General features: G+C 35.6%; 1 protein-coding gene across 1 annotated transcript in view; it reads left to right on the forward strand.

Annotated features, from left to right (window-relative positions):
* The first annotated feature begins 1,242 nt into the window (after window positions 1-1,242).
* Window positions 1,243-16,109, forward strand: part of ST18 (ST18 C2H2C-type zinc finger transcription factor) — a 353,171-nt gene continuing 338,304 nt past the window's right edge. The window contains exons 1-2 of the mRNA XM_044658018.1: window positions 1,243-1,281; window positions 1,540-1,666. The gene's annotated coding sequence lies outside the window, so the exon portion shown is untranslated. The remainder of the gene's footprint in view (window positions 1,282-1,539; window positions 1,667-16,109) is intronic.

The raw sequence follows: 16,109 nt of genomic DNA on the forward strand, positions 1-16,109 counted from the left end.
GGTATAAGAAAAGAGGGAAGAAAGGGATATAATGAGGGTTTTAATGTCCCTCTAAATAAAATGAAGGAGTTGGATAAGATGATATCTGTTTGTTTCCACCTTTGGATCTGTGATCCTTTAAATACAGCAGTGATAACTGAGAAGTGGCTATTTAAAAGAAAATAAAAGATAAATGTACTAGAGATAGTGTAAACTGATAATCAAAAAGGTAATAAAGTAAACAAACATCTCGGGAAAAGAAATTAAATTTCTCTTTCTATTTTGAGCAGTGCATTTAATGAATACATCAAAAATATCAATAAAATCATAAAACTAGAAGTTCATTGAATTCAGGGTGTCTTAATATTTTTTTGTGTGTATGTGTGTCATAAATAATCCTTTTGTAATTTGGTGATGTCTGTGGATTCTTTCTCAGAATAAAGTTTTAAAAAATAAGATTATGATGGAAATCAATTATATCAAAATTTGTTGTTTAGTTATTCCTGTCTCTTTATGACCCCATTTAAGGTCTTCTTAGCAATGATAGTAAAGTGGTTTTTATTTCCTTCTCCAGCTCATTTGCAGATGAAGAAGCTGAGGCAACCATGGTTAAATGATTTGCCTAAGTCATTTAAGGACATATTTGAACTCAGGTTCTTCTGACTCCTGATCTGGCACTCCATTTGCTGCTCTACTTAGTTATCCCTTATATTTAAATACAGTTATTTAATTTAAAAAAAGTTCACAATCCCCAGGTTAAGAATCCCTGATTTAGTCCAACTCTACTCCAGTTAGTGGAAAAGTCAAGATTTGAACTCAGATCTCTTTATCTAATGTTTCTCCCCCATTACCCACTACACAATTGAATTATATGATCATGCTCTCTCATAGAAAGAGCATTTCTAACCCCCCAAATAGGGTTAGAAGGCAAAGAAAACCCAAGCTTCTCTTTCACCACCCACCCAGACTTCAAGAGCATACAGAGTTGTTTACAAAAGGACTCTTGTAGTGACGGCTGGTAGTGGTGCCACTCTGTTCCATACCCTAAAGCCATCACTGGGCCTCATGGGAGATGTGACTACAGCTTAGGACATGAGATCGTTTGTTCACTCACTTTCTGTGAAAAGAGTTTTGAAATGTATTCTGAATAGACAGCATTTCCTTTGTGTAGTTGGTAAATAACGGAGAGCAAAGTTAGTCAGCAAGTTACATAGTTTCTGCATTCTGATTCTTTGGAGCCCTTTTGTATCAAGCCTGGGCAGGATGTTTTTAACAGAATGTGACCTCACAAGCATACTAGAGGTAAGGAGGAAAAAAAAACTTACTGGGGTAGATTTGTAATATTTTATATCGGACTTCATGAAAAATGTTGCTTTGAGAGAGCTAATTGTAAAAGAGAGGAGGATTCTAGCTGACATGTACCCCAATGGTAAAACCAATGTCTCTTCTCACTAGAGAAGTCCTTGTTCGTATTGGATTTAGAATATGTTTAGCTGTGACATTAAAATCAATCAATTAATTGTCTGATGATATGGCTTTTGTGCACTCCCCCTCCTTTAGAAAAGCATCTTGGATTGGACTGTGTGGAGAAATCGAAAAAGAAATATCATAAGAGAAATTGAGGGCAATTCTCCATATCCAGGAAAAGACTGCTGGGTACACATCAGTAGAGAATCACCAGAGAAAGGTAAGAAAAAAAGATGTTCCTTGGGGAGAAAAAGTCGGCCTTGTTATTTTGTTATAGTCTCTTGGTTTGAGCTCTCATGCATTTCCTCCCTAGGACTGTTCAGTGAGGATTTAACTGCAAAGATCCCCATCCTTCCCCTGGGCTTTTCACTCTCCGCCCCCCACCCTCTTTCTAGTGTCACTGAAAGAGCATCCTCTCCCACCTGTGTTTACTATGGTGAGAACTCTTCACCTGTACTTAGCTCCCAAAGGAAGTCATTTCTGAGACACCGATTAGTGGAGGACAAAGATAAATAGAAAAAGAAACTGAAAAGCTTATGACATTCAGTCATGTCTGTGTTGAAAACAAATTAAAAAGGGAAAAAGTCACCGTGTTTTGTGCTGAAAATGTTACTTGTACAGTATGGGATTTCTTTTAGGTTTATATTCACACGGGGGCTGACTCATTTTCTATTTTGGGTTTTTTAAAAATCACTTTTATGGGGATCAGATGAGAACTGCATCTGTTGCTTACATATAATAAGTAGCAAACATGAAGGCATGTTGAATGCATAATGCCGAGAATTTTGCTCAAGCAGTTTGTTTGCTGTGATAGGAGACCCTCAACATATGTACATTATATACTGCAATAAAGCAACTATAGGCACAGAGTGATCAGACTTGGTGGTCCTTGCTCTAAGCAATGCTATTTTTTTTCTCCAGCTAATTTACTAATTACTTGCCAAATGACTTTGTTTTCTATCTTCTGGCTCAGGTGGCTTGAATGAAGGGGAAAAAAACCCCAAAGTTCTCCTGGGTCATTTTTGGGTTTGGCGATCCCGGGTGACTTTTCTTAAGCATAGAATTCTAAAAACATTTCTTTTGGAGGCCTACTATATATTGATTTGTAGTGCTATAGCTATGTAAGTGCTCTTGTTAGTAATAATCATGGGATTTAGAACCTGAAAAGGGCCATGGAGACTTTTTATTCCTACATCTGCCTTTTACAGATAAGGAAACAAAAAACTGAGGAAGTCAAATGACTAGCCCAATAATGCAAGTTGTAAATAGAAGAGTCTAGTGTTGAGCCCAGGCTTTGGTCTTTTGCCACTACACCATGCCCTCCCTTTATCTTTCAGTTTCTTCCTTTTGTTCCTCCTAATTCTTTATCTACTTCTCTTTTCACCTTTTTAAAAAAGTCCTTTATGTTCTAAGAGGCAGAAGAGTGGTAAGGCTTGGGCAGTTGGAGTTGTGGTTTGCCTAAGGTCACACAGCTAGGAAGTGTCTGGGGTCAGATTTGACCCAGGACCGCCTGTTTCCAGGTCTAGAACTCTATCCCCTGGGTTACTCACCTTTTTTAAATCGCAATCCCAGCACCACTTTCGCAGTATTTCTCACCAAAAACCAGTGCTTCTCAGATTCTTACCTACCTTGATAATCTAAGAGCACATCCCCAAGTCCCTGAGCTAAATTGCCCAATCTCTTTCTTGGGAGAGAAGTGGGAGAAACAACTGCCAAAGACCTCCTCCTCTCGTCTATTTTTACCACCTGGGTCTCTTTCTTTCACTTCCTGATAAATTGACCTTTTCCTTCTCCTGGGATACACTCTCACGTTTTTCACCATAGAGGACACTCCTACAACTGGAAAACAAGGCTTTGTCACAGCCTCCGCCTGGACTCTAAGGGCACAGGTTCCTTTGGGACTTTCCAAGGAAGTTGAGTGGGCTTTCTGGGCCCATTATGGAAATTACAGTAGCTGTCACATAGTAGGAACTCAACAAATTCTCTTTTTAAATTAAATTTCAGTCTGGTTATTGGTTGCCAATATTGTGTTAATAGTTTCATATACTGAATAATAGTTGGGTTTTTCATGTTGGTAGATAAAATAATTAAGTCATATTAATATTAAACCCCTTTCTTCCTCTCTGGCATCTTTTTAATAAATGAAAAAGGATAGAATTATAGTATTATTTTCTGACTTTCATATAATAAAGTGATTGGCATCATTCTTCTACAAAATATAATTTGGCACTTTGATCTTGTTGAATATTTTAGATAAGGGCTAGTAATAATGCTTTAATCGGGTGAATTTAATTATATTGGGTTTCCCACAGACCAACTTATAATATGCCCTCTCAAAACAAGTGCCCTCCTATAAGTTGTGCATATATTTACAATAAAAACAATGATGCTCTCGCTGAAACAAATCCAAATTAAAAAAAATTAAGAATATATTGGGCTCTTTCCTTTCTTTACATTTCAAGAGAAAATTTAATATAGACTAAAATAGACTGTGCTGAAGGAATGCTATATTAGATAACCAAATTCTCAGAGGTTATAAAAAACTTTTGTAAATACTTCCTGATGAAATCCCAGCTATGTCTATTCTGATATGTAAAATGAGTTGTCTTATTTAGTGGTAATTGTACTAATTAAAATGGAAACATGGGCTGTGCATTTCTTCATTAAAATCCTTTTGACAGTATTGATGGTAAAGTAAATATTTATCCTCAAGTCATTTACAGGTGCTGCACCAGTAGAGGTCAGTGCAGAGTGTTGAAATGTGAGATGAGCAGTCAAACATTGATACATTAAAAAACAATCAGATATCAATAACTTTATCAATTGGCTTTCTTAGCCTTACTTTCCCACTGTAGTTAGTTCAGTCAATAATCACTCATTTGAAGCCATCTTTAAAATGAAAAAAGTTGTTTAAAAGAGTAAGTTATATTCTTAATAAAAGGTTCCAAACAACAACAAAATATTTGTTGTGTCTCTTTGCTTTTCTGCTATCCAGCAGGTGAGCATAAATTTAAATTTTCTTTTTAAAAAATCAACCCTATTAAAGAAAGATATATGAACCACAGTAACAGCACAGAGTAGCCCATTTACCTTTCCCAGTTCTTGATTTCCTCACTTGATACAGGCAGATGTTAGAATAAATGGTTTATATGTCCCTTTCCAGTTCAAAACACTTTGATCATTCCAGAGTAATGATATAGTTTTAGTGCTACAAACAGACATATTGCAGGCTCCCAAAATAACAAAATGTTTTTTTAGAATCCTTTATTTAAGAAAAGTCATTCTGGATATTCAATCCCAGCAGGGATTCATGACAACTTGGCATCTCTCCCCTTCACTCAAGCTACCTAATATGAAAGATTGAAAAGAAAGTCCCTTATAATGTCATTAGTAAGTTACTTGTCCAGAAAAATAGCAAGGACAACAAAGTCTGATGATTCTGTGCCTGTTTACTCTATTGCAGTATATAATGTGTATACGTCAAGGGTCTCTGATCCCAGCAAACAAACTGCTTGAGTAAATTTCTCAGCATTATGTGTTCTCAAATTCTTATATGTAGGAATGAAAACAAAGCATAATTTAGGGAAAAAAAGTTTAAACTAAAACCATCACAGTAAGGAACAGTAGGACCCTACTTAGCAGGAAGTGAATGTGTTACAGAACAGACACTGGATTTAGAGATAGGAGAAAACTGTCTCTAGTTTGGAGAATTACTTTTTTCCTACAGTGAAATTCATTTCTCCCTTAGAAAAATGGGGATAATATAATTTTTGACGTTATTATTATGAGGACGATGCTTTGTGAACTTTAAAGTACCATGCAATTTTTTAAAAATACAACTTTCCTCTTAAAAAAATAAAAACTCACCTTCCATCTTAGGATCAATACTGTGTATTGGTTCCGAGGAAGAAGAATGCTAAGGGCTATACAATGAGATTTAAGTGACTTGCCAGGGTCATATAGCTAGGAAATGTCTGGAGTCATATTTGAACCCTGGACCTCCCATCTCTACGTCTGACGCTCAGTCTTCTTAGCTATTTCCCAACTCTCCTTTTACATTTATTATTGCTGAATATTTTTTAAGAAACAATTCATTATAGTAGCTGAACTTGGGGTAACAGAGACCTGACACAGCTGTGGGGCCTTAAGCAAGTCCCTTAAGCTCTCTGATCATCAGTTTCCTTATTTGCAAAAATGAGGATAGTAACCCCTATTAACATCTGTCTCACGGAGTTATGAAGTCAGAAATGAAATGTAAATGAGGAAGCTAGATGAAAAAATGGATGAGAGTGCTGGGTTTAGTTTCATAAAGATCTGAGTTCAAATTTATCCTTACTGATTCTATGACCTGAAGAAAATCACTTATTCTCTGCCTCAGTGTCTTCATCTGTAAAGTGGCAATAATTCAGTGTTGTGAGGATTAAATGAAATAATATCAGTAAACTATATAGCATAGTGCCTAGCACATGCTATATCACTACTATTATTATATAATAAAATTCTGTAAAAACATCAGTTACTATTATTTGGGGGAAAGAGAAAACGTTTTTAATACAAATAGGATTTTAAGAACTTGCTTAGAAAGGCTTCATAAACAATAAATAGAGAATCTAATTATTTTCCCAAAATAACTATAACAGGAAAATGTTATAAAACTATTGAGTATGTTTCAGAGCCAGTTAAAATTCTATCTAAAAACAAAATAAAATAAAACACTATGGTGATCTCCTTGCAATTCTAAATGACAGCAGAGAGATGGAGAGAAGTTATTGGATTGTCGATCAAGAGCGTATCTGCATCTGGCTGGTTTGCATGAGTTTGGGTAGATCGGTTTAGCACTTTGGTCCTAAGTTTGGGTGTCTGTAAAATGAATGGAATTATAACTAAGACACCATTCTAGATATATGGAAGATTTTTGTCTTATAAGGTGATTCCCATCCAACAATTCTACAATTGTTGCCATTCCGGGGTAACTGGGAATATAAAACATTTTCCTTTTAATGCAAAAGCTTATACCGTATACCAGGACTACCTTTATGAACCAAATGTTTATCTTCTGCCATTGGTTTCCTTTGGTTTACCTTCTTTTTATTATTTTATTTTTAGTATGTTAATATGCATTTATATTTACATACAAATACATATTTATCCTCTCCTGATATTTTGTGATCCATGCTCTCTTTCTTCCTCCTTACCCCCCACCCCAGGACAGCAAGTAATATAATGTAGTTTATATATATGCTATCATGCAATATATTACCATATTTGTCATGTTGTGAATGAAGACACATATCACTTATAGAAGAAAAAACTCATGAAGAAGATAAAATGAAAAATCATTTGCATTCAGACTCCATCAGTTCCTTCTGCGATGGAGGATAGCTTTTGTCATCATCGGTTTACCTTCTAAATAACTTTGGTCTCTCCTGACTTTAGATGTTTGACATTCCAGGGACTTACACCTTCAAAGGTTTCCCAGGCAACTCTTACAATACATCTAGTACTAGCTAAATATGCCCTTGAACTCTAAGGTCTCTTCACTTATCATTGTGGATAATATCTGTGACAAAAGAGTGAAAAACAATGAAAAACATATCCTATAAATGAGCCAGTGGGAATGATATGGAAAAGAGGAGGAAGAATTTGTAACAAAAAAAGATGAAGTTGGTTATGTTAAAATATGAGCATCTGTTATCAACAAGAGTCATTTTATCATTTTTTTCAAGGAACTAGGAAGGACAAATATTTTGAGCAATTTAAAGATCAATAATACACTAATCACATTGTTGTGTAAATGGACATACCAAAAACATATTTGATACAAACATGTGATTCAGTCAATTCTTGTTTAGCAAACTCACAGTAATACAAAAATTCATAAAGATATTTAAATGTTTGCTGCTTGGCATTTAGTTTGAATTACAAGTGAAACTTTTTAACACAAAAGTAGAGATTTTGCCCTCTAGGCCCACTGACAATTAATAAATATGTCATTCCCCACTTCGTAATTTTTATATATTTTAGGATTATAACTCTTAAAAAAAATCTGTTGTATTAGTTAGATGCTTAGGTAAGAATCAGCATCCCTCACAGGAACTCCTGAATTTATAAAATCACAAATTCATTTGAGTTTTTGAATAATTAAAATGTGAGAGAATTAGGAATATTTGTTTTGTTAATCATAAATTAATTTGATAAAGATGCTTGCTAATTTTAAACAAAAGACTATGCCTTTCAGTCACATTCAAAATAAAAGTCTCTGACACTGATAGTAATAGAGATCATTAAGAACTGTAGAAACATTGCATTTGGTGCCTCAAAACATCACCCTAGAGAAAACTTTGTACTTAAAAGAAACAAAATAAAAGCCAATAAAAATTCATTTGTGCTATAGCATTTTGAGATTTCTTTACCTGAAACCCAAATGAAATGTTCCTAGTTCAGGATTCATTTATTCTGATAATGTGTATATATTGTTTCCCTGCATTCCAATGGGCGAGCCTACCCTTTGATTTCTGTTGCACAGTTGCAGAAATTGGAAGAGTATCCTAATCCTGAGAATAGCACAGTTATGGCTGAGTCAAATAATATTTTTTAAAGATAATGTGTACAATAGAGAATCGGGGGCTTTGAGACTTTGTATGGTATGATTCTGCTCTCATATTTCAATAACTGAATGAATATTCTAAATTAATAAGCATAACGTTTGTATAAGCTACAGACTAGTGTAAGCCCTGCATTCATTGATGGGAGCCTTAAGCAAATGTTTCTTTCCATCAGCCTGTTCATGAGGCATAAACATAATTATGGTTCCAGAGCAATTATACATCCACTAGTGGAATCAGTAACAGGGGCCTTAGCAAGATCATTGCAAGTTATAGACTGTAAGTCCACTTTTCTTTTATGCCTTAAATTTAACAGAAAAAAAATTTCATTTTAATTTTAAAATAATTGAATTTAATTTAAAATTTTTTATTTTAGAAAAGTCTTAAAATGTATTACCTAGATTATTTTGGGGTGTTAAATCTTCTATTAGCAAGTTCTTATTACACCCATGTAATTAAGACGTATCAGCTTTTCAGAAATGAAAGAGGAAAGAGTAGAAAGATTCAAATAAACAACCTGTTTCATTTTGAAAAGTTGCAACAAGGGTAATGAGAAATAATCTGTTGACTTTCTCAGATATTACTATTATCAGGTAATTTGTCCATTTTGCCACAAATTAATTCATGAATTTATATGGACTACAATATGAGTCAGCAATGAAATATAATAAATGAAATAAGCTAATGTAATCCTAGGTAGCATTATAAGAAATAGAGTGTGTAGTATTAGGATGGTAAGAATTCTATATTCTGCAGTGGTCTGACAACTTCCAGAACATCACATTCAAAGCCAAATATCACATTTCCAGAAGAATACTGACAAGATGGAAGCTATCCAGAGGTAGGTGACCAAGATGATAAGGGACTAGAGACTACATCATAGAAGAATTGATGAAAGAAACTAGGGATATCTGTGAAATGGAGACATTTCAGTCATATTAAAGTATCTGAAGGACTTTCAGGTAGAATAGGGATTAGATTTGTTTTTGTATATTAGGCATGACAGATAGGAGTTACAGAAAAAACAATTTGCGCTCAATGAAATGAAAATCTACAAAGTTCGAATTAGATGAATAATTATGGCAGAGATTTGACCTTGGATTATTAAAATCTACTCAGTGGAATTCACACCCTGGCCTATCCTATAATACTACAAAAACATTGAAGAATGGCAACAGACTAAATCTGCTTTCTAAAGTCTGTCCTAGCTAAATCCAAGGTAATTTCAGATTGTCATCTGTAAATTTTAACATAGCAGTTGATATTCTACATAAGAGATTTTGATCTGGTGACCACTGCTCAAGGAACTTATAGAAGCAAAGGGTCATATAAATTCTTGACCTCATGGTAAATCAAACCAGAAGGAAGCTAAGACAAAATGGAAAAATGGTTTACAGCTTCTCCTTTGAAAGGAAAAAATAAGAGTTAGAAAAGCTGGTTTTCTTGTGTTATTTAGAGAAAGTAGAAATTTCATTCTATGGGTCATTCAGTCATCTCAGTATTGTGAGACTCATGATAAGTATTTATAAAAAGATTATAGCATATAAAAATGATGAAGATGAAGAGGTGGAGATATTCTAAAAAGAACTTGATAAGATCCTCCTACTGAAATCAACATTAATTTTGATATTTGATCATTTTAATGTGAAAGTGGGAATAGATGTGGATAGTGAGAAATTTATTGGGAAAACATGAGTCAGCAGGAAGAAATGAGATAGGAAGAAGTGTAGATTATGCAAGTTTATTATACATATATGTTACTTTATGTGTATAAATATGTATATGTAATGTGTATAAATATGTATATATAATGTGTATATATTTTTATTTTATTTTTTATTAATTTTGTTAAATATTTTCCTCTGGTTCTGGCTATACTCATACTATTTCGGGCCACATCCAAAAATGTTTACTTGAAGTCAAATGGCAGGTGAATGCATTCTGTCATTTAAAGTAATTATTCATGATTCTTCTTAAGGTCTAAGATACTGGTTCACACACTAGAAAAAGCCTACATTTACTTTGTATCCATATTTTAAGATTTATTTCAAGTGGTCAGATCAGTATTTTTCCCCACAGGATCATTTTACATAAAAATACAATTTCCCTCCATGTGTCAGCATAATTTTATTACATCTTGGGTCTAAATTTGCTTTCTTTGAGAACACATTTCTAATTTCATTCTGTAAGTGAATGGGAAAATAGAGTTTGATAACTCCTTATTTGACCTTGGGCAAGTCACCTATCTATCTCTTTGGAGTATCAGTTTCTAATGTAAAATAAAGAAGTTGGACTGGATATTCCCCAAGGATTCTTCCAGCTCCAAGTACTCTGATCTGATTTCACATTTCACATCCCATTTCATAGATCACTTGTTCAGGAGTGTATCTTTTCACAAATTAAAGCCCTTATATATTGATGATTTTTCCTTTGCACATCTAAAAAGTCATAATCTGGACATTTCATATTAATTTGCTTAATCACATTCTCCTCTTCTGGAGACATAAAAACAAACAATTGTTACCCTCAAAGAACTTATGATCTCAGATCTTGTATATCACAGCATGATGTACATTATCAAAATGATGATTTTAAAAATTATTTTGTAAGAATAAACTTAATTTTCTTAACATCCACCTCAGTGCCTAATTGCCAAGCAAATTAGTCATTTATCTGCTTCATTGAAATTGAACTGGCTTATCCATAGGTGGAAGAGAGGCCTGCCTATGAGGCATGATTTCAGGAATCCTACGAGGACCTTTAATGTTCTCAATACCTTCTGCTACAGGAAGGCAAAGATTGAAAATTCAACATCCAATCAGAGCTGTATCTTTTTAAAATGCAAAATAAAAAATTCCTCCTGAGTAAGGAGGAAAAAAACCCTCAAGTTATTATCAAATATTTATAGTTTTGTGGGGAAAAAATCAGGAGAGTAAGCTTTGAGGGAGTAAGAAATAGTCTCAGGACACTGGCATGGGGGACATGACAAAAGGATGAAAAACAGACAACTAGGAAACTGGCGACACTTAAGACTAACTTTGCCTATTGTATCATTTGCCCCTGAGGAAGTCTGGTGCACACATACCATATACTTTGAGAAATAAAACCAGTTTGCTCATGGAAAACCAGGGAAGGGAAAGACAACAGGTGCCAAAGATGAATAGGGCCTTTCACAGCACATTTATTGATTGGAAACAAATCGTAGTTTTTGCTTCTTCCTCTTCTATAAAGTGGTCTCTGCCTGAGTGTAATTTTTACTTTTTAGTGCAGTCTGCACCTGTGGCCTTTGGACCTAATGTTTATGACAGATGGACTACAGTGTGTTTGAACCATTTCATGGATAGCTTTCCTTCTGTATAGATCCATGCCATGCTAGGCTATGGCACTGGCCCAGTGGGCATATTTATTAGTACGCATTTTCTATCTGCTCCCATTGTTCTGCCTCTCTCCTCTGAGCCCAATAGACCCCACTTGGGTCTACCTACTGTCCATCGGCTCTCTGGCTTGCCAGGTCACTCTCTCTGAGCTCAGACTTTTATTTATTTTATTTTTTTTTAAACCCTTACCTTCCATCTTGGAGTCATTACTGTGTATTGGCTCCAAGGCAGAAGAGTGGTAAGGGCTAGGCAATGGGGGTCAAGTGACTTGCCCAGGGTCACACAGCTGGGAAGTGTCTGAGGCTAGATTTGTACCTAGGACCTCCTGTCTCTAGGCCTGGCTCTCAATCCACTGAGCTACCCAGCTGCCCCCCTGAGCTCAGACTTTTAAAAATGAGTGGGTCATTTATCTCAAATGATTTTCACGACCTCTGCTTTCCCTTTCCTTATCCATCATGGACCTTGGAATCTTTTATTCAGAGTTCTGATAAGAATCAGAACCAGGTCCAAGTCAGAGGTCTTCCTCAGACTATAATCGTGTGACCCTGGAAAAGTCATGGAGGATTCTTGAGGGCAGGGGCTCTTCCTTTTTTGAATTTGTATCCCCAGCATGTAGCATAGAGCATAGGACACAGTAAGTGCTTAATAAATGCTTGTTGAATTTAGGGGCTTTGGTGTCCCTTATCTACAAAATGAAAATAAAAATAACCCACATTCCCTTTCATATATGGCTGATGTGAAGATAATAACTCATATTCCTATAGTATGCACATTGTCATTTTCCCATAGTAAATGTAAGGTAGAATATTATTATTCCCATTTTACTACATTATATATGGCCCTAAGTATGAGAGCCTTGATTCAAACTCAAGTATTATGATTCTAAGGCCATTGCTCTTCCTGCTGTTCCATGTTGCAATCAATTGAAATAGTGTATGCACATGTCAAGATATTTCACTTAGATGGATCTGGAAATATATGCTTTTGGGGACTTCTTCCTTCATGTCTACCTATCATCTGTGATCCTTTACCACATATTTTGTTTTAAGAACATAATTGCCAAATAAAATTTTATGAAGAGATTTTTTTCTCTTAAAAAAGGTGCAATTACACATAACTCATGTGAATTCTCCTGGGTTCCTGCCAAGAAAATTACATGCTTTACCTTGCAGAAAGGTTGACAGATAAAACTTAGTATATGTTGAACTTAATAAGAAAATTCATTTTCCTTACTCACTTCCCTGTTGAGCAGACAGCCCAAAATAAAATTGTATTGAACAGGAACAGAAAACAAGAGAGGGAAAGATACTTAACAAAAAGCTGTCTACATGGAATCACTGATTTAAGAAAAAATTTTAGACCAAAATCCTTTATTGGGAAACATTCACTCACACTATAGCAGTGATGGTGAACCTATGGCACAGGTGCCAAAGATGGCATGCAAAGCACTCTCTGTGAGCACGCCAACCTCCTCTCCCTCTCGAAGTTCTTTGCTAGAAAGGCAGAGGGACTCAGGTGGAACTGCTCCTTTCCCCCTCTCCACAGTGCCTGACTACATTTTTTTCATATCCTCACCCCTCTACCCAGCAGTCAATGGGAACACACAGTGGGTAAGGTGGGCATCTCACAGGCTGCAGAGCTGGAGGAGAGCAAAGCACTCTGGCCACTCCCATCCCCCTCTCTATACTAACTGAGGACATTCCTCACTTCACCTGCCCTTCTGCCCAGCAGCCCAATGGGAGTGGTTTCTCCTTCTCCTGTATAGAGTAAGAGGAGGATGGGGCATGCCTGGCACTTAGTAGTGGGGAGGGGTATGGCACTCAGTCTTAGGGGTGGGGTAAGGGTGGGGCCTGGCACTCCATCTCTAAAAGGTTCACCATTACTGCACTATAGTATTTTTATTTCAAAATAATATTTGGGGGGGCAGCTGGGTAGCCCAGTGGATTGAGAGTCAGGCCTAGAGACGGGAGGTCCTAGGTTCAAATCTGGCCTCAGACACTTCCCAGCTGTGTGACCCTGGGCAAGTCACTTGACCCCCATTGCCCACCCTTACCAATCTTCCACCTATGAGACAATACACAGAAGTTAAGGGTTTAAAACAAAAAAAAAATTAAAAAAAATAATATTTGGTTCAGTGGTCCATTCTCTTAGGTTTGGAACAAATTAAAAAGGGCCTGGAAATCCTCAAAAGGTGCCTTTAGGAATTGATTTCTCTTTCATCCAGAGAGTCATCACTTCCATTTTCAAAGAGCTGATCCTGTGAGGTTAGCCACATCAGCCATTTAGACAAGCAGATTAACACAGGGTCCATACTCAGTAAAGAAATATTATAAAAGCTTAACCACTTTATTTTGATTATTTTCTTATTTTTAATCAAACCACTTTTGTTTACTAAGTAATACATTCTTTTATTTTTATCTTTTCTCAATTTTTTTCAATTGTTAACTATTCCTTCTTTTTCTTCTACTCCCCTCATCCATGGAATATATATATATGTGTGTGTGTGTGTGTGTGTGTGTGTGTGTGTGTGTGTATATGTACATATATATATATATAAAATATTTATTTTTTAGAAAAGTTAACATGGTTACATGTTTCATGCTCTTACTTTCCCCTTCACCCCCCGACACCCCCCAGCCATAGCCACTGCGCATTTCCACTGGTTTTAACACGTGTCATTGATCAAGACCTATTTCCAAATTGTTGATAGTTACATTGGTGTGGTAGTTTTGAGTCTACATCCCCAATCATGTCCGCCTCAACCCATGTGTTCAAGCAGGTGCCCCTCTTCTGTGTTTCTACTCCTGCAGTCCTTCCTCTGAATGTGGGTAGCATCTTTACCATAAATCCCTCAGAATTGTCCTGGGTCATTGCATTGCTGCTAGTACAGAAGTCCATTACATTCGGTTTTACCACAGTGTATCAGTCTCTGTGTATAATGTTCTTCTGGTTCTGCTTCTTTCACTCTGCATCAATTCCTGGAAGTTTTTCCAGTTCACCTGGAACTCCTCCAGTTTATTATTCCTTTTAGCACAATAGTATTCCATCACCAGCATATACCACAATTTGTTCAGCCATTCCCCAATTGAAGAGCATACCCTCATTTTCCAGTTTTTTTGCCACCAGAAAAAGTGCGGCTATAAATATTTTCGTATAAGTCTGTTATCTATGATGTAAAAGTGAAATTTGGGAGATACCATCTAAAAGTATATATATTTTCAATGGACACGTGGAAATTATCAAACTACATTTCCTGTGGTCCAACGGGTTTCCATTTCCGGTTCTTTGGGCGTGGGGACGGCTATGTCTCCACACAGAAAAGAGTTTAAATCTCCTGGGTTAGGGGGGAGTGGCCTCTTGGCCAGAAGACTCGGGAGGAGACAGGAGACAATAATGGCAAGGGCAGCGGTTTTGAGTTCTTACAAGCGCGTGGTCTAATAACTTTATCTATCAGCATGGCTTTAATTAAAATACTAATATATATATTTATACCAGCCTTTATTATTTTTTATCCTTATAATAATCCCTTTGGGATACAAAACCAACAATGGTATGGCTGGGTCAAAGGGCAGGCAGTCTTTTATAGCCCTTTGAGCATAGTTCCAAATTGCCATCCAGAATGGTTGTATCAGTTCACAACTCCACCAGCAATTAATGCATTAATGTCCTAATTTTGCCACATCCCCTCCAACATTCATTACTCTCCCCTGCTATCATGTTAGCCAATCTGCTAGGTGTGAGGTGATACCTCAGAATTGTTTTGACTTGCATTTCTCTAATTATTAGAGATTTAGAACACTTTCTCATGTGCTTATTGATACTTTTGATTTCTTTATCTGAAAATTGCCCATTTATCAATTGGGGAATGGCTTGATTTTTTTATACAATTGATTTAACTCCTTGTATATTTGAGTAATTAGACCCCTGTCAGAGTTTTTTGTTATAATGATTTTTTCCCAATTTGTTATTTCCCTTCTGATTTTGGCTGCATTGTTTTTGTTTGTACAAAAGTCTTTTAGTTTAATATAATCAAAATCATTTATTTTACATTTTGTAATTTTCTCTAACTCTTGCTTGGTTTTAAAATCTTTCCTTTCCCAGAGATCTGACAAGTATAATAAGTATAGTCAAGCCAAACAAATTCCCATGTTGGCTTTGTCTCAAAATGTGTATTTCATAGAATCTCATTTTTAATATTTAGTTCATCACTCCTTTGTTGGAAGGTGAGTAGAATTCTTTATTATCAGTCCTCTAGAACTAATGTATCAAAAATTTGGCCTGTAGTCCTTGTGAGTATACCTGAACCAGATTAAAATATATTTAGGAAATATTAAAAGTAAGTAAAAAATTCAATAATTATAGATAATATCACATTTTAAAATGTCACTATGTGGCCCTTAGGAATCCTTATTTACCGATCTGTGGCCCCCTTTTCTATTTGAGTCTGATACTCTTGCTCTGAAATTGAGGTGGCTTATTACAGTGATTAGAGTTATGTTTTTCAAAGATGTTACCCTTGGTAATGTTCTCATTTTTGTATTAATTGTTTACCTGGTTCTGCTTGCCTTACTATACATCATTTTATAAAAGTTTTCTCTGGTTTCTCTAAAACCATTCCTTTAATCATTTCTTATAAAACAATAATGTTTTGTTAAATTTACAAAATGTAGTTTTTTCAATA

Source organism: Gracilinanus agilis, chromosome 1 (assembly GCF_016433145.1).
Source record: "Gracilinanus agilis isolate LMUSP501 chromosome 1, AgileGrace, whole genome shotgun sequence".
Taxonomy (NCBI): Eukaryota; Metazoa; Chordata; class Mammalia; order Didelphimorphia; family Didelphidae; genus Gracilinanus; species Gracilinanus agilis.